General features: G+C 37.6%; 1 protein-coding gene across 17 annotated transcripts in view; it reads left to right on the top strand.

The window, feature by feature from the left end:
- The window catches only part of LOC140685459 (uncharacterized), a 181,769-nt gene that overhangs the window by 27,624 nt on the left and 127,555 nt on the right, over window positions 1-26,590 (top strand). The gene's annotated exons all lie outside the window — the stretch shown is intronic.

Raw genomic sequence — 26,590 nt, 5'->3', positions numbered from 1 at the left:
TCTTGCTCCCACTTATTTTAAGTGAAATAACGTCTTTCAGTGACTGGGATACCTAGATAAGTTTTTTGCCTGCAGAAGAGAACTAAATGAATGGGGAAGAAGTACCCCAAAGGTAGAGGAAAGCCATGGCATGATCTAATTGACTCTAAAAGATAAGCATGCTAGTCCAGTGGAAGACAGGGTGGACATAAAAAGCTGCAAATATCTGGGTTCATTGAAGAAAGTGCATTGGATTTTGGTGGCTTGACGTCTAAATTAGAGTGCAATTTCTGAATTTTTTAAAATGTGTCTTGGGTTGTTTGAAGAGGATGTTGCCGTGTGTTTAGAGAGTACTGTGCAACGGATTAAGAAGGGCATAAAAAACCCAAGTCCCTCCAATTTACCATGAGATCCAGTGTAAGATGTTTTGACCTGAGCTATGCCACTGACAACTTTAGATTCTGTTCACCACCACATCCAGCTTTTCTCTTTGGATATGTGGATCCCTATTCTAAACTTATTTTCAATCGGAAATATTAGTACATAAAATTGACACTTTATTCAAAGAGAATTTGAAAGAGAATGGGGAAGTGGTTCAAAACCATCCATCCACCCAACCAATATGATATGAGCCCCTCAAGCCTACCTCTCACTCTGCTTGGAATGTGCCGTGCTAGTCACTGTGTAGGGAACGTGGTTGCACGTGGCCTGGTGTGCTTAGTGTTTCATTATGGGTTAGAGCTTTATTAGTGTTATGGGCTGTGACACCCGGCTTCATATATTCAAGAGCCTTGGCCCCCAGTAACTCAGAAAATGACTGTATTTGGGAAAGATCTTTAAAGAGGCAATCAAATTAAAATGAGATTGTTACATGGGCCCTAATCTAATGCAGCTGGTGTCCTTAAAAGAAAAGGAGATTAGAACATAGACATGTACCACGTGAAGAGACAGGGGAAAACAGCCAGATAATAAGGTGAGTAAGCCAAAGAGAATAAGCCAAAAAGAAAGAAACCAAGAGAATAGTCTCAGAAGAAACCAACCCTTGCCGGCACCTTGATCGAGTCTCTAGAACTGTGACAAAATAAACGTCCGTTGTATAAGCTGTCTGGTTTGCAGTGCTTTGTTATGGCAGCCCCAGCAGATGAATAGAATCAGTTCACATCATCTGTGCCAAGAATCATTTTCAGAGTGTAGGTGCTCCTCAACTAATGAAAGCTGTGCTTGATCAGTGATAAAGGCCTTCAGTATGATACTTGAGTCTAAGTTATATTAACTGATCATCTTAAAAGTGGTATTTAGAACAATGGTTTACTCTAAGAACATACTTGGACCCTTCTCAATAGGCCTCAAGTTTTCCTTTACCGACTCATCCTGAAAGTGAGAAACCCTTCTTACCAATTTGCATTAGATACTTGGGATCACATCCAAAGGCCCAGGTACCCTGTCTCTCAGCCGTGACATCCTCCGCTCTGTTCTGTCCCGCATGCTCCCTACAAGAGCAGAGAAGCTGCTGTCCCTCTCCTGTCTCTCTTTAAGCATCTTTTCTCTGTCCCTTTCTCCTGATGACTTTATTCCCTTGCAGCATCCTCCTATGGGAGCTGTAGCTTCTCTCCTGCCTCAGGTGTTAATGTTTGCTCTCTGCTTGGCACTCTGCTCTCCCTTTCAGACTTTTGTTGACAGTCTCTTCTTTTTTTAAGTTTAAACCAGTCCTTCTCAACATGGGGTCCCCAGAATTGTTTGTAACTAGTTTTTGTTGCCAGTGCATGAGAAGATAGGAGCTTTCAACAATGTAAATTAACTGTATCACCAAACCCATTCTTTAGTGTGGCTCTTTGGCTAGTATTTTTATTATTATTTAAATAGTAGTAGTAGCAGCAGCAGCAAAACTTTCTCAGAGACAGAAACAGTGGATTGATTTACATTCTGGCATCAAGATCTGGTACTTTGAGCAACATTCTATTTACTTCCTTTATTCCATGGCTTTGCCTTACCTTTGGCACTCCAACAATCTTGTTTCTTTTATTCTGCTTTTATTTTTCTTCTACTTCCTAAAAGTAGATGCTTCCTTGATTTCTTCATTTAATTTTATCCTGTGAGCGTCTCCTCCACTCTCTTGTATCCTTTTCCAACTGTGAGTAGTATTCCACATATCAATGGCTGTCCATGAAACACTCTTTGGTCTTCTCATAATTTCCACTGGAAGCAATGTTGTGTTGAGCCTTTTGCCAGATGGAGCTCTTGCCTGCTCTTAAAACATGTAGTAGATGATCAAATTTCTTTCCCCCTCGGTAATTCGATTTCACATTTTACTCCCTGGGCCTTGCTTGGACTTGTTCACTGCTTTCACTGAAATGGTAAGTATACTGCACTATGCTACAATATGCCTTTTCATAATGTTTTAATTTTTTTCTAAAAAAATGGGAAGAGTTCTTGGGTATCAGTCTCTTCAATGGAGAAAACAGAGTTATTTCTGTTTTTTTTTTTTAATGAATCCTTGTTACACAGTTCTTTCTAGAATCCCGTGTCCAACATCCATACCTGGATGAGAAAGTAATACTAACGACTCAGCATGCCAGTATTTGAGCAAGAGCGTCCTTGGGCTCACTCCCTAACTGCACCTGCGTCTGCAGTCAAGTGTCCACTTGTTTCTTGCTGGGAATGATCTTGGGAGTGACATGTTCTGTTAAAGCCTTGTCACGGCTTCTCCTTCCTCCCCAGCCATAACGTACAGTGCAGGAGAACAGAATATCAAGAGGTCCTGACTTTTTTCTTTCCTTCCTTGTCCTCCTTCCTTTAATTCTTCCTGTAGATCACCTTATCTTGCTTCAGTTCCTCAGAATCACCCTGACAACTCTTCTCCTGCTCCTGCAGGTCTCAGCTTTCTCCAAGATCTCCATCATCTGCCACCACTCAATGGCACTGGCTTCAATGCTTCTCTTCTGCTTTTTAGCACTTGCTTCTGTAATGTTATTGGCACTTACCCAGTTTACTTCTGTGTAAGTTCTTGATTTTATCCTGAACTTGGTCTTAAGGTTAGATCACTAGGTTTCCATGCAGTCCATTCTGTCCTGTTTGCTAGGAGGAAGTATTTTCATAGTTCAAGTTGATCCTAAAAATAGCATGGATGCTGTGCAAAAATATAGATTTAAGACTCCAGGATTCAGATTCTCCCTGGATCCATCCTTTCTGTTGGGTTTGGCCATAGGTAATCACAAAGTCTTCCCCAAAAATGGAACTTTCTGACTGGGTGGAGATCTGTGAAAGGTACTCTTGGCAGTGGGTAGGGTGGTATTTGTGACATAAAATGTCTAAACTTATTTCTCAGCCTGAAATAAATGGGATACTTTATGAGATGCTTATATGCTTATTGCTTATTCTATTCTAGTTAATGTTGGAAAATGTCTCATCAATTTTGTAATACACCAGTGTTGTTAACTAGGGGTTCTTACCCTGAAGTCTAGAGCAATAGAGCACAGAAACTCAGAACTTGGATTTAAAGTCAGGCCAGATTGCATTCTACATCTTGCTTTACCTCTCATGAACTATGTGGATAAGAGGAAGTTATTCAGCCTCTCTGGGCCTTTGTTTCCCACTATATCAAATGGGGATAATAGTGTCTTTTAGGGCTCTAAGGATCTAAACCATAGAAATAAACCTAAGTTTCCATACCTCCTATTGAAAAAAAAAATGACTCAAGGAATGTATTTGGTGTGGTTCTAAAGAAACTCAAGTTTATATGGTAGATACAAAAATCATCTGGGGAAACCTGGGGGATGCACAGATTCAGCCAGTCTTTCTTCAGAGCAGCCATTACTGAGATTCAGTGAACATGCCTGATTGACTCCCTATGAAGAGAAATATGTTATATGTATTAAGATATTGAGAGCATTGAAGACAGTAAGTGATTTAAGTTATGGCCCTAAGTTAAAGACACAACAGAAGCCACTCCAACTTTGCAGGTACTTCTTTGTACTTGAGTGGCTTGGCACAAGAGCAAGTTCATGTGACTTCCTCAAGAGTGACTGGCCAAGAGTTTTTAATTGAATGATTCTTTCCAACAGGGCTGAAGAGGCCAGGCCAGATGGTGTGATGATATCTCTAAGGTGTTAGTGCAGTGCCCGGCATGTAGAAAATGTTCAAAAACTGCACCTATGATTATGTCTCATTAATGTAAGGGCTTTAAGGAGTCCATAGATGCTCTTCTGAAGTTGCATGCTGGTGTTTATGCATTGTATGCATTTTTCTAAGGTTTGAGCACATATTTACTCAGATTCTTACATGAATCATAATCATTAACTATGTAGAAATATTTTAGCTTCTGTCTCAGATATAGAATCAACCCAGAGATTCTGTTCATCTTTAAATATGTTTCAGGACTGATATTAAATCCATGAAACTACACTTCAGTTTCAAAGCAAATAAAGGTCAGACACATGTCTGTGATAAATCGTTGTGAAAATCTAGAAACAGGCATGGGACGGAAGAGATGTTCAGGGTGAAGACATGTTATAACTCCTAGCTTTGGGTCCAGCTAATGTGCACCTCCTCGTGGACTCATCAAGACACCCATTTAATGTTCTTTGGACTCAATAAGTTCAAGTTCTTTCCTTCATTGATGATCCTCGGAGTTACCCCTGCTGGTAATGGCCGATGGTTATATGCCAAGACTTATGCCTTTTTTGGTGCCCTACAATGTCTTACATCTTTGCTTTGGGACATTGTATAATGACTCTAGGATGAGGATCCTTCCTTATCTTTGATAGCTCAAATTATATATAGTTCATCTATTGGTGGCCACTCCCACCCTGCCAGATGGCCTCATTTTTTCAGAAAAATATGTATCTGGTACTTCCTGCTACAGTATTATTTCTGAATGGTGATATTTATTTCTTACATAGGTTAAATATTTAAAAAAAATAAGTCAGTTAACTTTGGAATTATATTTTCTACTTTGCTGAGCACAGGCTTCGCCAAACCATCTGACTGGTTGGGTTTTTGAACAGCATTGCAGTCCGGGAGTTTTGTTTTTCACTCTTCTTTTTTTTTCATTTTTTCACCTTTCAGTAGTAATTTTGTGACATGATACATTTGCTGGCACCTTGGCTAACTATGTTCATGCATTCCTTTACACCTTCTAAAACTGTAACAGTAATCCAAAGCACAGCTGACAGAGGGAGTCCAGGAAGCGGGATACTGCAAATCAGAGGTGTGGTAGGGGAGATGAGTGTGCACCACAGATAACTCTACTTGATTAGCTAGATTTAAATAGTGTCAGATGAATTTGCCAGGTGAAAATAAAAATTGTCAGTTCGGTTTAATTTCATGGTGAATCAAACAAGGAAATTAGATTCTGCTACTCTGTCAGTTTGACATCCACAGCAAGTGACAATTAGAGATGATGAGAGAACTTATATTTACTTTGAAACCCTTGATTCTCTGATAGGCATGTAACTTTTATTTACCTTTCCATTGCAGAAAAATGTGGCATAACAGTAGCATGGGTAGAGGTTGCTAGAACATGCAGATTATAGGCTGAAGAGGCGAAAGGGGCAGGTGGAGAGGCCGGAGCTCACTTTCATCGCGTGGCATATTCAGATTGAGAAGGATGCTGGAGAGGGAGAGCCCCTGTGCTGTTAGGCCAGACGAGTTTAGAGCTGAAATGCAGGTAATAACACAGTGGTCACACCTCTTGCTTCAGCAGACAAGATTACGTTAGAGCAAGTCGAGGCTGGAAGGCGAGGAGTGAAGGTGACTCTGACTTGTGCTGTGGCAGCCAGGGCATTCACGTTAATTTTCATTTTCTTCCTAAGTCCAAGACCAAAGCATCAAGCAACTTGGAGGCCTCTGATTTAAACACAAATGCATTTCCAGACATTCTCCCTTGTCAGTCCTACTACAAAAAAAGTGGAATTTCAATTCCAAACAAGAGTTCAAAGAGCTCAGAAAATTCAGTAGAACCAAAGCATGAAACGATCACATGGGAAGTTGCTTCCTTGATTTGCAGCCAAAGTTCTTGGCGAGAGGTAGGTCTCAACAGCATCAAGAAATCATTTCGTACCTAAATCTGCTTCCAAAGGAAGGGTTTCAGGGTTGACTGACTACCTTTGGAGAGCTAAGACAGCACTGGAAGATGTAAACAGAACGAGAGGCAAAATATTGTTGATTCAAAAAAAGTGATAGAGACCAAGATATTCTCATCTTTGATTAATGTATAGATAGTTATTTTTAAAAGATCACACATCTTGAGGGTATTAAGGGTCACAAGAAGGCCTGGATAAGTTGATTAGCACCTTTGTCCAAAACTTCTCATGAATTGATATAGTTGCATTAATACCTACCATGTTTGCTGTTTTCTATTCATTGCATTTGTTTCTTTTATATGTTCCCTTTTTTCCTGCCTTCTTTGATTTTGATCAAACATTTGTGAGTGTACTCTTGGGATTATCACTAATATAAGCACTCTGAATCTGTAAATCTACCTTCCTCTAAGCTAACCCCTGCTAGATCAAAGCAGTAACATGAGAGTGGCAAAGAGAAGATAGTTATTTGTAGTTTGACAATGATTTTGTCATACTACTATTCACTTAAATAATAATTGACTAGTTATATTTTTAAAGAATTACTTTATGTCCAGTATTGTTATTATTACTGTGTATAAAAATATGCTAACAGTTTTACAGTTACAATTCAGTGGAATGAGAGAAAGACAAGAAAGTATAATACAGTTTGATAAGTACTATAGAACAACAAGGAGTAGATGCTTTGAAAATGTGTGTTGGAACGTCTACCTGGGGTATAAGGGGAGTGAGGAAATGTCTGCTGATGGAACATGCATCCCAGATAACATCTGAATTTGGCAAAAGTTGACAGGCAAAGACAAGGGAAGGTTGATGTTTGGGGTGCTATGAGAAAACTGCCCTATCTTCCTTTTAGGACTTCCTACCTTCAGAGCTCCCTGTAGGATCAGCTGAGGCCTTTATTAAGACTACATTACAACCCAATTTTTCAGTCTGCTCAGTTCTGTTTTCTCTTCTTTCCCCCTGCCCCTTCCATTCCACAGCTCTTGATCCTAAGGGAAATCCCTAAGAAATTTTCTGTACTCCAATCTGTGTCTCACAGATCTTTCTGGGGAACCCAAACTTCATCAGTTGGTACCAGGAGTGGTGTTAGAAAATAGTTGCTAAGATGAGATGCAGGAGCTGTTTCATATGTCAGCTAGCAATGATGACTCCATCATTGAATGGAATGTGAATATATATAAATGTGAATAAATCCTGGCACAAAGTAGGTTTGTAATAGTTAAGTTTTTTTTTATTGGTGAATTAGGAAGAGTATACCAGTTTTTGTTTTGTTTCAGTTACCTACTGCTGTGTAAGAAACCAGTCCAAAATTTAATGTTAATGAAAACAAAGTGTTGTGGGTTATCAAGGCTTAGCTGGGGAGTTGTCATTTAGGGGCTTCCATACTGTTGTTCTCTGGTGTCAGCCAAAGCTGCTGTCATCAAAAAGTGCAAATGGAGCCATCTGAAACGGCTCACTCACCTTGCTGGAAGTTGATGCTGTCTGTTGACAGGGAGATCAGCTTGGACTGTGGAGAAGTGTACCTATATATGGCCCATGCATGTGGCTTTGATTTCTCATGATGTACACTCCAGGATCAGAGAGGATACAGCCTAAGAGTAAGTGTTCAGGAGACCCTTACAGCTTAAGTTCTAAATCTATGCAGCATTGCTCTTACTGTATTTTATTGGTCAAAAACAAGTTATAGGGCCCATCCAGATTCAAAGAAATTGCCTACGCAAAGGTGTGAATAATGGGAGATGAATTTCACTGTGGGAGAGGGGGAGTCTTTGGGAACTAGCTACCATGTCAGGGGCAGCCTATCAAGTACTTGAGAAGTATGTGTGTGTGTGTATAGACAGAAGGATAATTCTAAGGACACTTTAATTGGGTGACTTGCTAAACATGATTGATATTTTGGAAAAGATATGAAATCAGGGAGTGTTTAATTAGCAATTAAATACTGAATATAAATGTCAAAGGGCCTGCTTAGTAGCATGTAAAGAGGCTGTTATCTCAGCCAGAGGATAGAAAAATCATACAGCATTTTATCCCAAGGACATAAAGATACAAAGACTAATAGATACAGGGGTAGTGGGCCCACTCATATCCCCATTTATTTTTCTAGTCTGGCCACTTAAAATCTAGTTGAACTCTGGAAAACAATAGAGGACTACTGTAAACTCAGCATGGACTGTTATAAACTTAGTACCACCCAGATATAATATCTTTGCTAGAGCAGAGAAACGTGGCCTCAGAAACGTGGTGTGTGGCCATTAATAGGACTAATGCTTCTTCTTCCATCTTATTAAGACAGAGTATCAGAAACAGTTTACATTTACTTGAAAGAGTGGAATGTACATTTATGGTCCTGCCTCTGAGCTGTATTAACTCATTGTCATGGTGTAGTCTGAAGGGACCAGGATTGCCTGGGCATCTCATAAGACTTGACCCTGGGCCCATATTGCTGACATCCTGCTAATTGGACCAGCTGTTCAAGATGCAGCCAGTATGTTGGGGCATTGTTAAGATATGTGTGCTCTGGAAGGTGGGAAATAAATTCTGTGAAATTTGAGTGGCTCACAACATTAGTAAAATATTTAGGAGTCCATTACTTTGAGACATCTCATGACATCCTCTCCTTAGTAAAGGACAAACCATTTCATCTCACATCTCCTTCCATGAAGGAGGCCCAGCGGGCCTCTTCAGGTTGCAGACGCAGATGATTCAACTCTTGGATTTACACTATCTCCAGTATATTGAGTGACATGAAAATCTGCCAGCTTTGAGTGGGCGCAAGAGCAGTGAAGTATTCTGCAGCACTCCAGGTTTCAGTTCAAGAGGCCCTGCTGTTTGGCCCATGTGATTAAGAATATGGTATATGTTGTGAGAAAACATGCCATGTGGAGTTATGGCAGGACCTAATAGGAGAACCACCATGCACATCCTAAGGATTTGGGGGCAAGATTTTGCCATTGGCAGTGAAGAGTCTTGCTTCACTTGAAGAATAGTTCCTACAATGATAAAGATAGAGAACCTGGCTGTGGGTCATCTAGTGATCATGAGCCACACTTGCCCATCATAAGGTGGCTTCTCTCATACTTATCAAATCATAAGATCTGGCAATATCCCATAGATGTGAGCAGTAATCCGTAGTAAAATGAAAGTGGTGCATCCAGGATTGGACATGAAACGGGCTAGTGAGCACATGAAAGCTGCACAAGTTGATTACTCAGATTTCTTGTACCTATGCCTCTTCCTTATGTGTGACCCCATAGGGAGGTCCCTTGTAACCAGCTGACTGGGTACAAAAAAGCCAAACTTGGTTCATGGATCATTTGGCTTGGTATATAAGTAAGCCAAAAAATGACAGCTGCTCTAAAACATCCTTTATGAGCGATAACTTTGAAAGACAGCAATTTGGATAAATCATCACAGAGAACTTTAGTCAGGATGAAAACAGATGTGGCCCATGATTACAATATTTGCAAACTTATGGTTAGTGGCAAATGGCTTGGCTGATTGACCTGGAAGGAAAAATTTTAGAAGATTGAGGACAAGGCGACATTGGAGTAAAGGCTTAATTTACTGTGGATGGACTTACAGCAGTAAGCAAACTTTGGTGTGAAGATACTAGAATCATATTTTAATGTTCACCATAGATAGCCATCATAGAAGAAATATTAAACAACTGAGAAGGCAGTGTAGCTCAACCAGTTGGCATCAGCTAGCCTTGGTCATCAGCCATCCCAGTGTTGACATAGTGAACGTGTGAATTCAGTAGCCATGATGGTAAAGATGGAGGATGTACATGGGGCAATAGCAAATACTCTTATTACTAATGATGAAGCTATTGTTAATCCCAAGTGTCTAATCTGCCAGCAGCTGAGATCATTGATGTTTTTCCAGTGTGGCACTATCCCTTGAGGAGACTAATCATCCATTTTGGTGGCAGGTTGACTACACAGACCCTTTCCACCCTGGAAGGAATAGTACACAGAAGCTTTTGGATTGAAAGTGATAACCCATTGAAGCCAAAGCTGAAGTATCAGCTTTGAGAAGATTCCTTATGAGTAGGGGGTGCCATCCTCTATGATACTGTGTATACCCTTAATGAATGATATTTATTTGATGTGTTGTCCTCTTAATACAGATCTGAGAATCAGGAGTTGATACAGAAGTGTCTCTGTTTACCATCACTCCATGTGACCCTCTTTAAGGATTTGTTTCCTGTTTCCACAAGTCTGGGCTCCATGGTTCCTTAAGAGAGGAAGCATTTTCACCATTGGATACTGCACGGGCCCCACAGAACCATAAGCTACCAGTTTCTGTCTGGATACTTCTGGCTTCTTGTGTCAAAGGAAAAGTAGGTGGAAAGAGGAGTTATTACCCTAAGGAAGTAACTGACCTTGACCATTAAGAGGAAGTAGGGCTGCTGTTAAATAAAGGGGAGAAGAGAGAAATATGTTTATCATGAAGACGAAACATTTGCAAGTTTCTTGAAATTCTCTTACCAGTCTTGATGGTAAATGGACAAGTGAAGTAATCATGGATACAGAAGGCTATGGTGACCAGGCCATGCCCAAGATCATGTCCCCTTCCCTGGTGTAGCCTTCATTCAGTGGCTGAACTTTGTGGGAGCATAATAAAGGCCTTGCCCCCTCTTCACAACGGGGACAACTAGTAAGGGCCACTCTAGTTTTAGAACTTTCTGTGGGTTGACTGAGACCTTTGACTAGATTGCATAGGAACCTGGCTTCTTCCTTTGCCTAGTTTTGCTCGTTTCCCTTCCTTTTCCTTCCTCAGGTATTGATCCCAAGAGCACTCTCTAATAAATTTTATGCATACCAACCTCCATCTTAAAGTTGGTTTCTGAGGAAACCCAATGTTCAACAGCTTATTGAAGCCAGAGGGAATCCTTTGAATGCATGATTGAGCAAGATGCAGTCATTTTTTCTAAAACTGAAATGGTGATTTAGTAGGAAGAGATGAAATTAGAGAACTAACCAAGGGCCTTGAAGGCCATTTTAATACAGTATGACTTTATACTAGGTACAATATGTAGCAATCAGAATGTTTTAAATGAAGGAGAGAGACAACTGGACTTGTGTTTTGGAAAAATGACTGTCAGCCTGGTGGAAAAAAAAAAGATGATACCGGAGGCAGTTATTCCAGTTAGAAGACTTTTGTAATATTATATAACATGAAGGAGAAGTTGGCTGCTTGAATTAGGAAATTGACAGGAAGGAGAACAGTTGATGGATTTGAGTTATTTAAGAGATACAAGTGGGTGATGTTCTGTTTTCTTACTTGAATGATTGGGTGGATAATGTCCTACTGACAGTGCTAGGGAACACAGAAGCAGCATTGGGTTTGTGGGGAGAAAATGAGTTTAATTTAGAAATGATGAGTTTGAGATACCTGTGAGACTTCTGAATGGAGATGTCCAAACAGCTGCTGGATATACAAATCTGTAATATAGGACAGAGTTCTAGGTTAAATGTAGATTTAAATATTATCAGCCTAAAATGGATGGAGCTAGGAGAGCAGATGAGAGAATGTGTAGAGGATAAGATTAGAGGATTTAGGACAAACCTTGCAGATTTAAATAATTTCTGAAGAAAAGGGTCTTTGCAGAGGTAGGATGAATACATGGTAAAATGTAGTGCTGTGGAAGCCCTGGGAAGAAAATGTGTCGGGAAATGGAAAAATAAGCAGGAGGAGGAAGAGGAGTGGAGAGGACAGTGATAACTAGCCCTGCTGAGTATTTAAGCAAGTTAAGTACTGAAAAGTATTTGCTGAGTTTAGCAGCATGTGGAGGGGCCAACTCATGTGTGTTAATATTCTGAGGATATCTGATACTATTTTGACAGTGGTTGGACTCAGTGACCTTTAAGTTCCCTTCTAACCCTTAAATTCTGTGAAATTGTTTGAGTTGTGTGCTGCCATCTCAGCAAAGAGCTTAGCCTAAGAAATCAATAAATGGGACTAAAACAAATACTGCTCTGGATATAACCGGGGTGATCCCCAGGACTGTTAACAGCCAGAGCAACTTGTAGTTCTAAGAAGCTAGCAATTGGAGGTTAAATATTTTTATCCACAGTCACTGTGTTTTTGTTTTGTTTTGTTTTGTTTTGTTTTTGCTTATGTCATTTAATGCAGTTTCCAAAAATAAAGTATAAGCTGAAGATCCATAACATAACTAATATAGTTACTTTGAGAACATTTGGAATGCTGCTTAATTATTTTATTTACAAAGTAACTAATGTTTCCTGACCTTTGAGAAGAGATGGAAAAAACATTTTCTTGGCAAATAAAGATTAAATTTACTTACGTAGATCTGGATTCAAATCAAAACCCTGTAGGCAATAGAAAAATGATAGAAGTGGATATTCAGTTAGATATCCATCAGTAAAATGTTAGCACTGAGGATTAATTTGGAAGAAGCATGTGTTGTGTCATAACTTGAGTTACTTTGTTTATCAAGATAATTTGTAATTTAAATAGAGATTAACAGATTAGTGGAACAGAATAGAAGGCCCAGAATTAGAATGACATTTGATTTTCAATTAAGTATTTAAAACAATTAAATGCAGAAAGGGATGTCTTTGAAATAAATGGATAAACTGGATATCCATATGGAAAAAAAGTAAACCTAAAACAGTGCCTTATATCACACCAAAAATTAGTTTGAGATAACTTATAAATCTAAATTTAAAGCTTGAAAAATAAAACTTGCAAAGAAAACATAGGTGACTATCTTTGAGATTGCAGATAACAAACTTTTTCTTGGACAGGATAGAGAAAGCAATAACCATTAAAAAAAAATGATAAACTTAATCAAAATTTAAAATTCTTGTCAAAAGATAACATTGAGAGAACGATTTACAAATCCACAAACTGGAAAAAAAAATATTTCCAACACAGATATCTGACAAAGGACTGATACCGAGGATATAGAAAGAACTTCTACAACTCAATAATATTGAGATAAATAATCCAATTGAAAGTGTGCAAATTGGGGGTTGGAGGAGCATATAGCTCAGCGGTAGAGTGCATACCTAACATACACAAGGTCCTAGGTTCAACCCCCAGTACCTCCATTAAAAATAAATAAACCTAATTACCTCCCCTCTCAAAAAAAAAGGTGCAAAAATGTTTGGACAGATGTGTTTATAAAAGAAGATACACAAATTAGCACATGAAAAAGTACTCAAAATCACAATGAGATACCAATAGACATCCAGCAAATTTCATGGATGATGCTCTTAAGATTTGTACATTTCTTTGCATATACATTATACCTCAAAATAACAACTGTGAATAAATATTGAACTCTAGTAGGTGGTGTGCATTTTGAGGTATTTAGCAAGCAGCATAGGTGAGACCTGCAGCTTAGACTTACAGCAAGTAATAAAATGCATAGATAGAAGGGTGGAGAGTTAGATAAATAAGTAATGAAGCAAGTTTAGTAAAATGTAGAATCTAGGTGCTGTGTATATGCTTGTGCAGAATCTAGATGATACATAGATGCTCGTGCACTGTAAAATTCTTCCACTTTTCTATATATTTGAATATTTTCATAACAAACTGTTGGAATATTATCAGATTGAGTTGATACCAATGCAAGAATGACTAAAAAGTTCCAGAGTGGATATGTTTGTGAATAAATCTTTAAAATAAATGTGAACTTCTTAATAATAATGTTGTGGGTTTTAAAATATATATAGAATTAGATGGTAAGAAGAGTACACAAGGAGGAAGGAAGATGAATGGTATTAAAAGGTTCTGAGTTCTTGTACTGTCTGGAAATGTGAGAAGTTTAAATTTGATAGTTACTAGTAAAACTAGAATGCAAGTTTTAATTGCCGAGGTAAGCAAAAAAAATGTGAATTGAAGAATGTATAAATAAAAAGCTAATACAAGGGAAAATGAAATAATATAAAGATTGATTACTCAAAAAGAAGGCAAGAACAGAGAACCATAAAAACAAAGAAGGAAAAGATGCAGATGGGAGAAAAAGACTAAATACTACAATTGTAGATGTAAATCATATATATTAGTAATTATGTTAAGTGTAAATAGATTAAATAGTTAAAAGATAAACATTGTTAGATTGGAATAAACAACAAAACCCAATAATTTGCTGCTTACAAGAGACTCACCTTAAATACAAGAATACATAAAATTTGAAAGCAAAAGGATTTTATAGAAAGACACCAGTAAAAAAGATACAGTGAAGATATGCTGACATTAAAGTAAACTTCAAGGGCAGAGATAACGTTAATGACTGAAACAGGCATTTCATAATATTGTGTAAATTCAACAAGAAGAAATAGTAGACCTAAATTTATATATGCATCTAATATCGTAGCCTTTAAATATCCAAAGCAAAACCTGACAGAAATAAGAAGAAAAACAGATAAATCCACAATTATAGTAGGAGATTTTTAAGCACATCTCTTTCAATAACTAGTAGAGCAAGCAGACCATAAAAAATCATTAAAGACAGATGATTTGAATTTGAGGGATACTAGCAAACCTTAATTGCTATGTACGTACATGAGCCAAGAGCATTTCATAATAGCTGTACCAATAAAGCTAAGTGTGCTACTGAGAATCAGAATTTTCTCTAATTATTTCTGAGATTCCCTTGTTTCCAGAATTTATCAGACTCTGTATTTACAAATGACTAGGTTAAAATGTTCTCAAAGAGATTTGTTGAATACCGCACTGCCATCTTCGGCAAAGGACTAGGTATTAGGCTCCATTTTAAGCCACTTTGTAAAAATCCATGGTCAGTTACCTTGATCTTAATTTTCTATCAGTACAACTTCACTGCAATAAAATGTGCAGGTATCATGGCAACTAAATTATATAATAAGGCTCCTTTTCCATGCTGTGAGTCAAGAATGGTTTGGACATAATGCTCAATCTTACCTACCTATATTTCCCACAGTAACTTCATTACTTCTAAAAATAATAAGAAAACTAAAATGTATTAGCAACCTCTATATGGCAGGTACCATGCCATGTAGACACTGTAGGGATCATCTCAAGTAACCATTCAGAAAAAGAGTGTACCTCTTTTAGCAGAGTATTCGTATTTGACAGTAAAAGTAAATTGAGTAAACTGCTGCTTATTAGACAATCCTTTATAAAGGACAAAATCAAGTATGCAGGTACTATATATATTATTTACAAAGATAAATTTGTATGCCTTAAATTGTATACCTTAGCAGAAGATTGCACTTTGGCCTGGATATGAAGGTTCCTGAAAGCCTAGGAGGCAGATGACAAAGTGAAAGTCTCTTGTGCCTTTCTAGTTGATTGATTGGTTTCTTTCTTTATTCAGCAAGTATTTATTTATTATTTACTATGTATCAGGGACTTTGTTAATAATTAAGAGACTTGTGACTAAGATTGACATAACTCTAGACCCCTAGCTTTTATAAGATCACGTTTTAGTTTGGGAGGGCAATATTAAGAAAACAAACAAAAAACAAAAAAACACTCTCCCTACTTAAATCAATTCATTACTTAATTGTAACTGTTATAAGTGCTATAAAGAAGTATGGGATTGGATAAGTTATTATAACAAGGGATCCTATATCTTAGTGGTGATAGCAGAGAGGGTGGTATGTGTGTCACAGAATGTTTGTTAAAGACAGTGCGTTTGAGCCATGGCCTGATGATAAATTCAGTGCAATGGAAGTGTCTGGCCATGTATCCCAGACTGAAGGAACAACCTATATGTAAAAGACTTATCCCTTCCTTAACAGATATAATGTACCTAATAAATTAAGCCAAATGTGGCTAGAATGACTTGGAAAGGACTATATCTAGACCATGCAAAGCTTTTAAGAAGTGTCAAAGATTTTCTTCTTTATACCCAGCGAATAGCCTCCAAGGAATTTAAATAAGAGAGTGAAAGAATTTTTAAAAGGTTATTCTGAATTGACTCAGAGCAAGATTGTATGCATGGAGGCCATTGGGAGAAATTAACTACAGTGTGGGAAAAATTCCCGAATGACCTGGACCAGTATGGTAAATGTGGAAAGAGAGAGAAACAGTGTCATTTTTATTGAGAAGGAAGAAATTTTCCTCTGCCCTTCTCGGTTCTTCTGGTTGGTCTAAGAATGAAGCTGACATGAGACAGATTAACAAGAGAAAAATCAAATGAAGTTTAATAACATGTGTTCAAGGAGGAGACTCAGGAAAACTGAGAAACTCACTAAAATGGCTAAAGCCTTCGTCTTAAATACCATCTTCAGCTAAAGACAAGAGAGGGTGTGGTGGGTAGTGGTTTGGGAATTCATGTGGGAGGAAGAAACTGACATGGCGATAAAAAGCAAATGTTCAGTAAACAAATGTTTGCTGGGCCTTGCAGAGACAGTGGGACACGGAGTGGACTCTGGTTCCTAAGCTCTGCCTGAGATTTCCCCACCACACCTAGCCTATATTCTTTGCAGATAACTCTCAAGATACTCTGTTCTGCGAACAGACTATCGAAATTCTTTTGGGCAGTTAGTGGGGTAGGTCAAAGTTTCCTCTTATGACTAGGACTTCCAAAACTTCGTTGAATAAAAGTGTCAAGAGAGGGCACCTCTGATCTGTGAGGAGATGCTTTCAGCTTTTCCCCATTAAGTATGATGTTAGCTGTGGGTTTGTCATATATGGCCTTTATTATATTGAGGTATGTTCCCTCTATGTCCATTTTCTGGAGAGTTTTTATCATAAATGGATGTTGAATTTTATCACAAGCTTTATCTGCATCTATTGAGATGATCATATGGTTTTTATTCTTCGACTTGTTAATGTGCTGCATCACATTGATTGATTTGTGGATATTGAAAAGTCTTTGCATCCCTGAGATAAATCCCGCTTGATCATGGTGTGTGGTCCTTTTAATGCATCTATATTCATAACTGATATTGGCCTGTAATTTCCTTTTTTTGTGATACCTTTATCTGGTTTTAGTATCGAGCTAGTGATGGCCTCATAGAATTTGGAAGTGTTTCTTCCTCTGCAATTTTTTGAAATAGTTTCCAAAGGATTGGGGTTAATTCTTTCTTAAATGTTTGGTAGAATTTGCCTGTGAAGCCACCTGGTCCTGGACTTTTATGTGTTGGGGGTTTTTAAATTATGGATTCAGTTTCAGTACTGGATATCATTCTGTTCATATTGACTATTTCTTCCTGGTTCAGTCTTGGCAAATTGTACCTTTATAAGAAATTGTCCGTCTCTTCTAGGTTGTCCTTTTTGTATAGGCATATAGTTGAGGCTACTAGTTGCTCATAGTAGCCTCTTATGATCCCTTGTATTTCTGTGCTGTTGGTTGTAACTTCTCCTTTTTCACTTCTGGTTTTATTAATATAGTTTCTCTCCCTTTTTTTCTTGATGAATCTGACTAAAGGTTTATCAGTTTTGTTTAACTTTTCAAAGTACCAGCTTTTAGTTCTTGAGTCTTTTGGGACTTGATTGTTTTCAGTTTGAAATAATCCATATGCCAAAGAGACATTTTGGGATTGCAAGTTTTGCTCCCTTACACATTCAAGAAGTATTTAGTATGTGAAACAGAAAACAAAAAAACTGGTTCTTGATTGGATATGAGGGGAGAGGGGAGGGAGAAGGCACGGCTGGAGCCCTAGTTTATTTAATTACATGGAATGGTGCTCTTTGAGATTCTAAGCAGTAGAAGAGGAGCAGGCCTCAGGAGGAAGATGATGTTCAGGGTGAGCTGCCTATGAAACTTCCAAGTAGAGATGCTGGCAGTTACTCTCTAAAACTCAAAGGAAAGAGGTGGACAAGAAAGAAGTTGATAATTAGATGGTATTGCCTAGGAGTAAATGTAAAAGTAAGGCAAGTTTAGTTCTAAACTTTGAGGAACTCATCTAAAGATCACTGAGAAAGGATGAGCAGGCAGACACAGAATGAAAATGATACACGTAGGAGGAAAACTTTTGGGTATAGTGTCATCTAAGGCAGGGGGAGAGTGTTTTGAGAATAACACTGTGCCTCAGAGTGAACTCTTCTCATTGTATTTAAAGCAGGTTTGCTTAGTGCTCTTTAAAATGCTAATGTTACCTGACTCTGCTTAGAGTGAAGGTTTGGTTATTAGTGGTAATAGGAAATAAAATCCTTGAGAACTGGTGACTTCATATTGCTAAGAGTACATGGTGCCAAATCTCTTCTAGAATAACATTTATCTCTTGAATGGTGTAATTTAGAACGTCTTCATTTAATTCACTGCTAATGTTGTATTAGAAGTTAATATGACTTGTCAGTGCATTATTGTATTCACATTGAAAAGAATTCTTTCTGACATTAAGTATGAGCATCTGAAGTCTGAATGTGTTTGAAATCATGCATAAATACAAGTATGACATGATCCATTACTTACATAGGAAGTTCTCATTCACTCTCGCATTCAGCAAACATTTCTTAATTGCCTAATGTGTGCCAGCAGTTGCTAAATGCTGGGGATGTCAGAAAAGATCTTGAAACACAGTTCTTGTAAACCATTACACTCCTGGGGAAAATCTATGTGTGGTGAGGGGGGAGAGATTGAATCTGACAAGACAGGTCAGAGCTAGATTGTGAAGTATTTTCATTACTACAAAGCTTAAAACTACAGTTTAAAGTAACCAAATAATTAATGAGGAAAATTTCTTCTTTATAGACTATTTAGACCTAATAAATCAAGAAGAAATAATAAAATACCACAATTTTGCATCTAATACCTTATAAATTAGTGGATCTAGGCAAAGACGGGTAACATAAAAAGATAAGCCGTTTTTATGCTAGTATGTGAGACAACCTATGAAATTTTCTTGCCTGAAATATTAAATCTAAAACAGATCAAGCCTATAGATATAATCAACAATTTATAGGAAATTTATAGCAAACAAAAGAGCATGTTAAAACATATTCTGAAAATGCAATCAGAAAAGCCCAGCGGAACAAACAGTGCATTTTCTTCAACAGGTACTGTCAATTGAAAGAAAAATGCCCAGCATAAGAGCTGTGAGTTTAAGTTTTATTTAGGGACCTTACTGAGGACTATAGCCCAAGAGACAGCCCCTCAATAGCTCTGAGGGAACTGTTCCAAAGGGGTAAGGGAGGTTTATATATATGACTTTTGACTAGAAAGTACGGGCAGTTAAGTATACATCTTGGTAAAAGACTACTGCTATTCACAAAAAACAGATAACTCAAGTTAATGATTTTAGTGCTTTTCTATGTATGGGGAAATGCAAGAATCAGGGTTCATTAAAACTCTTCCCAAGATATCTATCCATCTAAGGGGTTTTCTTGTCCAAAGCTCAGGTGCCTCATCCTGTTTTGATTCCTCCCAGGGTTCACTGTCAGTGAGTCATGACTTACTCCTTGTAGAACTGGGTGGTGAGCAACCATCTTTGTTTTCCTTAGATTTACACTACCGCAATAGATGTGACAGAAAGAACAAAAAGAAGTAGACAATCCATAGAGTAAGGGGCTTAAAAGATACAGAAAAGTTGCCGTTTTGATTCCTATCTAGACTTTGATTCAAACTGCAGAAAAAAAAATGTGTAAGACTGAGAGAATCGTGAGTACTGCTGGACTTCTTACTATTAAAAATTATAGTTAATTTTTATGTGTGATAATATTTTATAATTAGGGTTTTTTTGGTTCTGTTTTAAAAAGAAAACAGTTTCTTTCTTGTACTCTCCAGAGTTGAAATGATATGATACCTTGCGTTTGCTTTAATATAGTCAGGGCCCAGTAGACTCAAGAAGAGCTTTTTACCTCTCTTTTAACTGCCTAAAAGAATTTAGATAGGGAGCCTGTACCAGGAAAGAGCTATTAACAAAGATAACTTTTTTACATCAGAAAGAATCCCCACATGGCAAACATTTATTTACCAGACATTGGCTGTTTGTATCTTCTTGTGAGCTGTCTTTCTCCTCTGAAATCCCAGCCCCCTGCCCACTTCTCCTTAGCTTGGGATGTCATGTAAACCTTAATAGCCTGGCTGTTGTGGAGTCTTGTATGTTTTTGTGGGACTGCCATATATATGAAATTATTTTTTTCCTCCTGTTTATCTATTTTGTGTTAATTTGATTATTAGGCCATTCCAAGAGCCTAAAAGGGAGGAAGGGAAAAGTTTTCCTCTCCATAGGTTCATAATCAAAATATGGGAAGATTGACAATTTTGTACAGAGCAAAAGAGGTCAGAGTTTCACACTGGATTATCATAAAATAACTAACACGAATGTTGTCAAGGCTTATTCTTAGAAGAGCATTTTCAGTAAGAATGGAGCACGTTTCAGTACAGATGATCTCAAGATGATAAGCTCTGTTGGGGGTGTGAACCATGAGTTTTCTTTTGTATTGCCCCTATGTTTCCAGTACAATCAGAAATCTAATGGACAGTCAAAGATTTTTAAATTAATGAAGCAGAATGATGATCTGAAAGGGAATTAGATTGGAATGTCTAGGTATGTCTCTGTCACTAATCAGCCTTTTGACAGGGAAAATATCCTTTATTAGTAAAATGAGTGTATTAGGCCAGGTCTTTTCTAAGTTCTAATTCATGATTCCAAGAGGAATTAGTTTTAAATTAGCTGCAAAAAGGTCCTGATGTGCACATGCGCACATGCACAAACACACATACACACACCCCAACAAAACAACAAAGTATGAAACCTGGAACACATTTTCCCTGTGAAAATGAGCTACCGTCAATAAAATGTTGACTTTTTACACTTGAGGCAAAGTAGTCTATATCATAAGTAATGTATTTTCTCCAGTGGATACCACATGGGTTTTCCCAGGTCCCCGGTTCTGGTTGATGCACCCATCCTCTGGTGGCTTGGAATTTCTGCTGCTAGTAGCTCACAGCTGCCTCCCTCCCTAGGCATTGCCCTTGGCTGTAGGAACTGACTCACCCAAGAGTCTGCCCTCAAAGGGAGCTTCCCAAGGCCCCAGACTGTCTGCTATGAGGATAAAGCCCAGAATTCTTGCCTCGTTTGACACAACTCTTAGGAGCCATTCCATCCTTGGAGCTCCCCAGGATGAGTGGATGCCCCAGTTACAGCTGCATTGTAAGTCAGCTTCTCCCACTGCCTGGTTCCACCATCCTTTCCTTTTTTACAGTTGTAGCTCTCAAGAGTATCCCCTGCTTAACCTTCTGCTTATAATTCTCCATCTCACTATTTGTTTCCAGAAAACAGTCTAAGACACAATGTAATCAAATGTGCTTATTTATTCACCTAAATAGTGTATATCTGCCAGTGGGCTTCAGGCTCTTTGTTGGATTCTCAATTGAGGTGTATATGTGTCCTTTCTTATGTTAGTGGAGACAATACTTTCAACGTGAGCCTTGAACCGTCTCAGATGAGACAATTCTTTAAATTATAGTCTTTAACCTGGGATTAATAAAAAATGAAATTCAAGTCCTTTTCCTTTTAGACCAGCTGTGTGGTCTTGGACATGGGATAAAGCTAGGGCTTGAGAACTTTATGATGAGATGCTTCCTTTTGCAACAATATGATAGGATAATTGCGAGAAGAGTGCTTTTACCTAAGATTTCCTTAATTCTCATGTATGATGGAAAATTGCATACCAAACTAAATGCCTGAAAGCCTTCTTTCACAAATGAGAGAAGAGACGTACAGAAACTTCTTAAAAATAAATGACAGAAAGAAAATTTTTCAGAGCTTAAAAAACAAAACAAAGTAACTGATCACAACTTTCTGATAATAGAAGGGATCCCTTTCTGTCATAAATGGTCTGGGGGCAGATATCAAAATGGGTTTTACTTGGTTGTGTGTTCTAATTTAATTTTTACTTCACTTTTGGAGTGAAAAGTTTTCTTAACCATAAGGTAAGGCAAGAAAGAAGAGGAAAAAACAAAAGTAAATTTTGTCCCTAAAAAAGGGAGCACATGTAGCACTTATAAATATGTTTTAATATGTTGTTTGGGATTGGCAGATACAAACTATTATATATAAAATAGATAAACAACAAGGTCCTACTGTATAGCATAGGGAACTATACTCAATAGCTTGTAATAACCTATAATGAAAAAGAATATGAAAAAGAATATATGTGTATGATATATATATAAAACTGAATCACTGTGCTGTACTTCAGAGATGAACACAGCATTGTAAATCAACTATAATTCAGTTAAAAAGTTTTAAGTCTAAAAATGTTTGGATAATACATTTTTCTATATGGATATTTCGTAACAGATGCAACAGTTTTGTTTAAACTTTTCGGTTCTTAAAAGGAATGTTGTTGAATGTGAAGAAATATTCTGAGAACCAGGATGAATTGCATTATAGTAGCAAGAGCCTTTATTATGGCTATGAAATCAAATGAGAAAACACTGTCTTAATTTTGGTTATTATCCTAACTCTAATTTATTTTCTATTTTGGTCATTTATGACAAAAACAGGTCTACTTACTGTTAACACTTTGTTTCTATGGTACTATGAACTTGAAAACTTTTGAAAATTCCTGTTACACCTTTATAGCAATCATAATGCTTTCTGTGCAAGAGGAGGTTGACTCCTTAGTGATTAAAAACACCTCTGGAGGTGTGGAGGCTGGGGCCAGAGAACACCAGGAGCTGTTTAGCAGGCACTCTTCAGGCATCCTCTCCTAATGCCTGTTTTCTTTGTGACCAAGTTAGTTAATCTTGCTCCTTCCTCTTTTCACCTTTGGCCCCATTACTTTCCCATGTTAGTTCTATTTTTTTCTTTCCTGGGGAAAAAAAAAAAAGGAAAAGATGTTACTGTAACTACCTTCTTTTGTGCCGGATTTTGTGTAACATGGGACTCTAGGGGCATTCAGGTTGAATGAGTTAAAGAACTCCAACCAAGATTCCTGTCCAGTGCTATATTGTTTGGAAAACTGGCTTATTAACTGCTCTATTTCTTTGTGTCCTTTGAAATTTTTACTGATGTTTTCCTTGATCTGAACAAGTGATCCCCCCCCCACTACATTATACAGGAGATTTGAGTTTTCTTCCCTCTTTTCCAGTGGCTTGCTGATCAAGCTAGCAGAAAGTTAAGGGCAAGTCATGGTTCTGTTCAACCCATGACATCAAAGAGCTTCTTCCGTGGCTGAAATCCTGTTGCCATTGGCCTATTGGCAGTGTAACAAGTTTTCAGTAAAACTATTTGTGTCTCAAGTTTATATCCTAAGGTACAAGGAGAAATTGGGTAAAATAAACCATGTTGTCAAAGATTGACACAGTGAAAATCTTCATTTAGGGTTACCTAGTTTTGGGTTACAAAATAAATTCACAGACAAAAGCATATGAAAATACACCTTTCAATAAACAGTTCCAGAATGCTCTAATTACTAGGCAGTACTTTTCTCATTCCATAGAGGTCTGGTGTGTATGTTTCCAGTCAGGCAAGTTCAGGGCTCAATTTCAAGCCGACAATTGGAGGTAGAAGGCAGGAGACTGGCTTGCTGTTTTAAGCAGTATATCTATAAAAATTCTGTTTGGCTTTGCTGTACACCTGAAACTAATATTGTAAATCAACTACACTTCAGTGAGAAATAAGAATTAAAAAATAAAGTTCTGTTTTGACCCAGTGCCACTGTAGAGACCTCTGTATATGCTGTCTTCTGACCATGCCTCCTGTTTCTGGTGCACAGTGTGATGCCAAGAGAGAGCAGCTTTTAACAGCCTCACTCTATTATAAATAACCAAGGATATTCTGTGCACAAAAAGCTATTAAGGGAGACTGTCTTATTTAGATTGCAGAAGATCAGTAGGTGGAACCATTGCTAAAACAGTCCCCCAATTCGTGGACAGGGTGCATTTGTAACCTTACTGATCAAATCCAGGAAATAAAGTGGCAGTTTTCTGTAAAATATGTCTTACTCTCTGTTGTGATTCTAAGTTATAGGAGCAGCAGCCACACCCCAGAGGATTCCAGCAAATTGCACTATTTGGGCACAAAAAGCTTCTTAGAATGAAGGGTTAGCCTTTTCCATCATAAAAACATTTTATGTGATTGGCAAATCAGAAAGTGGTCAATCAGCAGACAGTTATAGAGATGTTTTTCATCTCTAGTAAACAGTGGGATGCTAACGGGAGAGTTAAGACGAAAGGGGAAAAAAATACATTGATTTGTTGGCAGAGGCCTAGCAGCTGTCACAGTAAAACATGGTTCTCTTGCACTTAATCAATGTCAGCCTCCAGCCCAATCGTTTTGTAGCCCAGATGAGAAGCAATCAAGAGGAACACCTTCATAAGCATGAAGCTTGCTAGATGGGGTTCAATGAAGTGTGTCTTTCAGCTTAGGCACTCAAAATGTGATGCATGACCCAGAGCTAATCAGAAACGCTTAACCCTTTGAAAGGCAGCAATTACTTGCCTGCTTCTTTTTCTTTTTAAAGATAGAAAGTACATTCCCCACTCCATCTATAATTTTAAAATACCTTGTATCTATTTTGATGTGCAGTTCTTTTTCTTTCTGGATAAGGTGAAGCATTGTCATTAATCATGGTTCCCATCTTTAAGTATGGGCACTATCTTAAATGCATCTCATTTCTCAGAAAAACAATATAGGAACCATAACTAATTTCGCTACCAATTTTTCATGGTTTCTTTCAGTGTGAATATTTACTTTACCAATTGGTACCTTTATTATTTGTGTCTCTGGCCCAAGGTTAATGGCTTGTGTCCTTGCAAATGAAGACCAGTTTAAGGACCTAAGTCATATTTCATATAGAATGATATTTAATTTCATGTGAGTTTCCTTTTCTGCCGACTAGTGGGGAAGATGCTTGGAGAAACAGAACGCCAGGGACAGGCTCACTCAAATGCAGAGAAATAGCCAGCAAAGCTTAGGTCTCCCAGCTTGGAGGACACGCCAGCACAGTCCCTCCACACCATGGCTTCAGCAGCACCCAGAGAAGTTGAGTCATCAGGGATTATATATATTTTTTCCAGTTTTCACAGAAATAAGATTCCTAAGTGGTGGTGGAGGGAGTTGGTTGGGACTTGGCTCTGAACTATCTGGGGAAAAGCAAAAGAACAAACGCTACTTCCTCATTTAATGTGAAATTTCGAAGACAGAAATCTGTCTTTTGTGTCAGTTTTCACTTTAGATGCTTTCAGAAATAATCTGTGAGTTGAGAGGGAGGGAGACTAAAAGTCCTTGATATCTAGTGTGGAGTGTGAAAAAAGTATTCAGTAAAGGTGAAGAAATACAGACTCCCACAGAGTAATTTATACTTGAGATTGCCAAGAAAAAATAAAAGAAAAATAGACAAGATACTAAAATGAGCTTTTGTCTTTAAGATAATTGTATATTCCTAGGTTTTTTTTTCCTGACAAAGTTATTTTATTCATGGTGCAGGTATAATCTGTATAATGGGTAGATTATAATGCTGAGAACCTGGAGGTTTTATACCAGATTTCCCACTAGGAGTCAAGACTTTCTTAAATAAGAGTTTAGTTATTCCTCCTGTTAAAAGATAAACTGAGGCATATTAAATATTTTAAGAGTTTCTTTGAGGAAAACTTGATTTGAATTGAGCAGCACCAAACTAGAAGTAGTCAAGAGGGCTCCATGGACAGGAGCTTGGGAAAATACTTTTACAGAGAAGATGTGGAAGCAAAGCAAGGTCATTGTTTGATTGGCTGTTTGATTTGGGAAGGCCTTGTTAGGTGTTGTGATTACTTGTCCTCAGATTTCGCTTTCTTGACCTTGAGGCATTTCAGGTTTAGCATCTGGGTGTGCTTAGGCAGGCTCCCATGGCATTAGAGCCCCCTCAGTCTAATGGCCTCTTTTCTTAATGGATCTAACACTCCCAAACTCAAATTGACATCATTTCCATATTTGTGAGAGATTGAAATCTAATAAACAGAAATCATTATCTACTCTGAGTAGTAAAACAAAAACAAACATTAAAAATGGGCTGGAGTTCCAGACACATTTTATGTGCCTTTTCATGCGGATGGTATTGTATTAAAGCAAAAAAAAACTTGACCATCACTGTAGGGAGAGAATATTTTCAAGTTTTTCGTGAGCTAGGGACAGACCAAGGGAATGTGTTGTTTAGAACCACTTTTTACAAATTCAAGATACATAAAAAGACGTTTTTAAAATATTTGTACTGTCATCATTCTTCCTTGTTTGGTTTTTATTATATATATAGACAGTGTTTTAAATAATTTCACAATTTTGATTATAAATCTTATCTCTAACCCATGTTTACTTCATAAATTCTTAAGTTACTTGGAATAGTAAATTCTTTATAAGAAATATGTTTGGGAGCATTGGAATGAAGATTGCAGAGAGACAATATACTGATAAATTCTTTTTTTTAACTGAAGAATAATTGATTTACAATATGTTTCTGGTGTACAGCATAGTGATTCAGTTATACATATATATGTTCTTTTTTTATACTATTTTTCATTATAGATTATTACAAGCTATTGAATATAGTTCCCTGTGTTATATAGTAGGACCCTGTTGGTTATCTAGTCTTTATATAGTAGTTTGTGTCTGCTAATCCCAAACTCCTAATTTATC

This window comes from Vicugna pacos, chromosome 34, assembly GCF_048564905.1.
Source record: "Vicugna pacos chromosome 34, VicPac4, whole genome shotgun sequence".
Lineage (NCBI taxonomy): Eukaryota > Metazoa > Chordata > Mammalia > Artiodactyla > Camelidae > Vicugna > Vicugna pacos.
The sequence above is the reverse complement of the archived record's forward strand: the minus strand, read 5'-3'. Positions and strand labels throughout refer to the sequence as shown.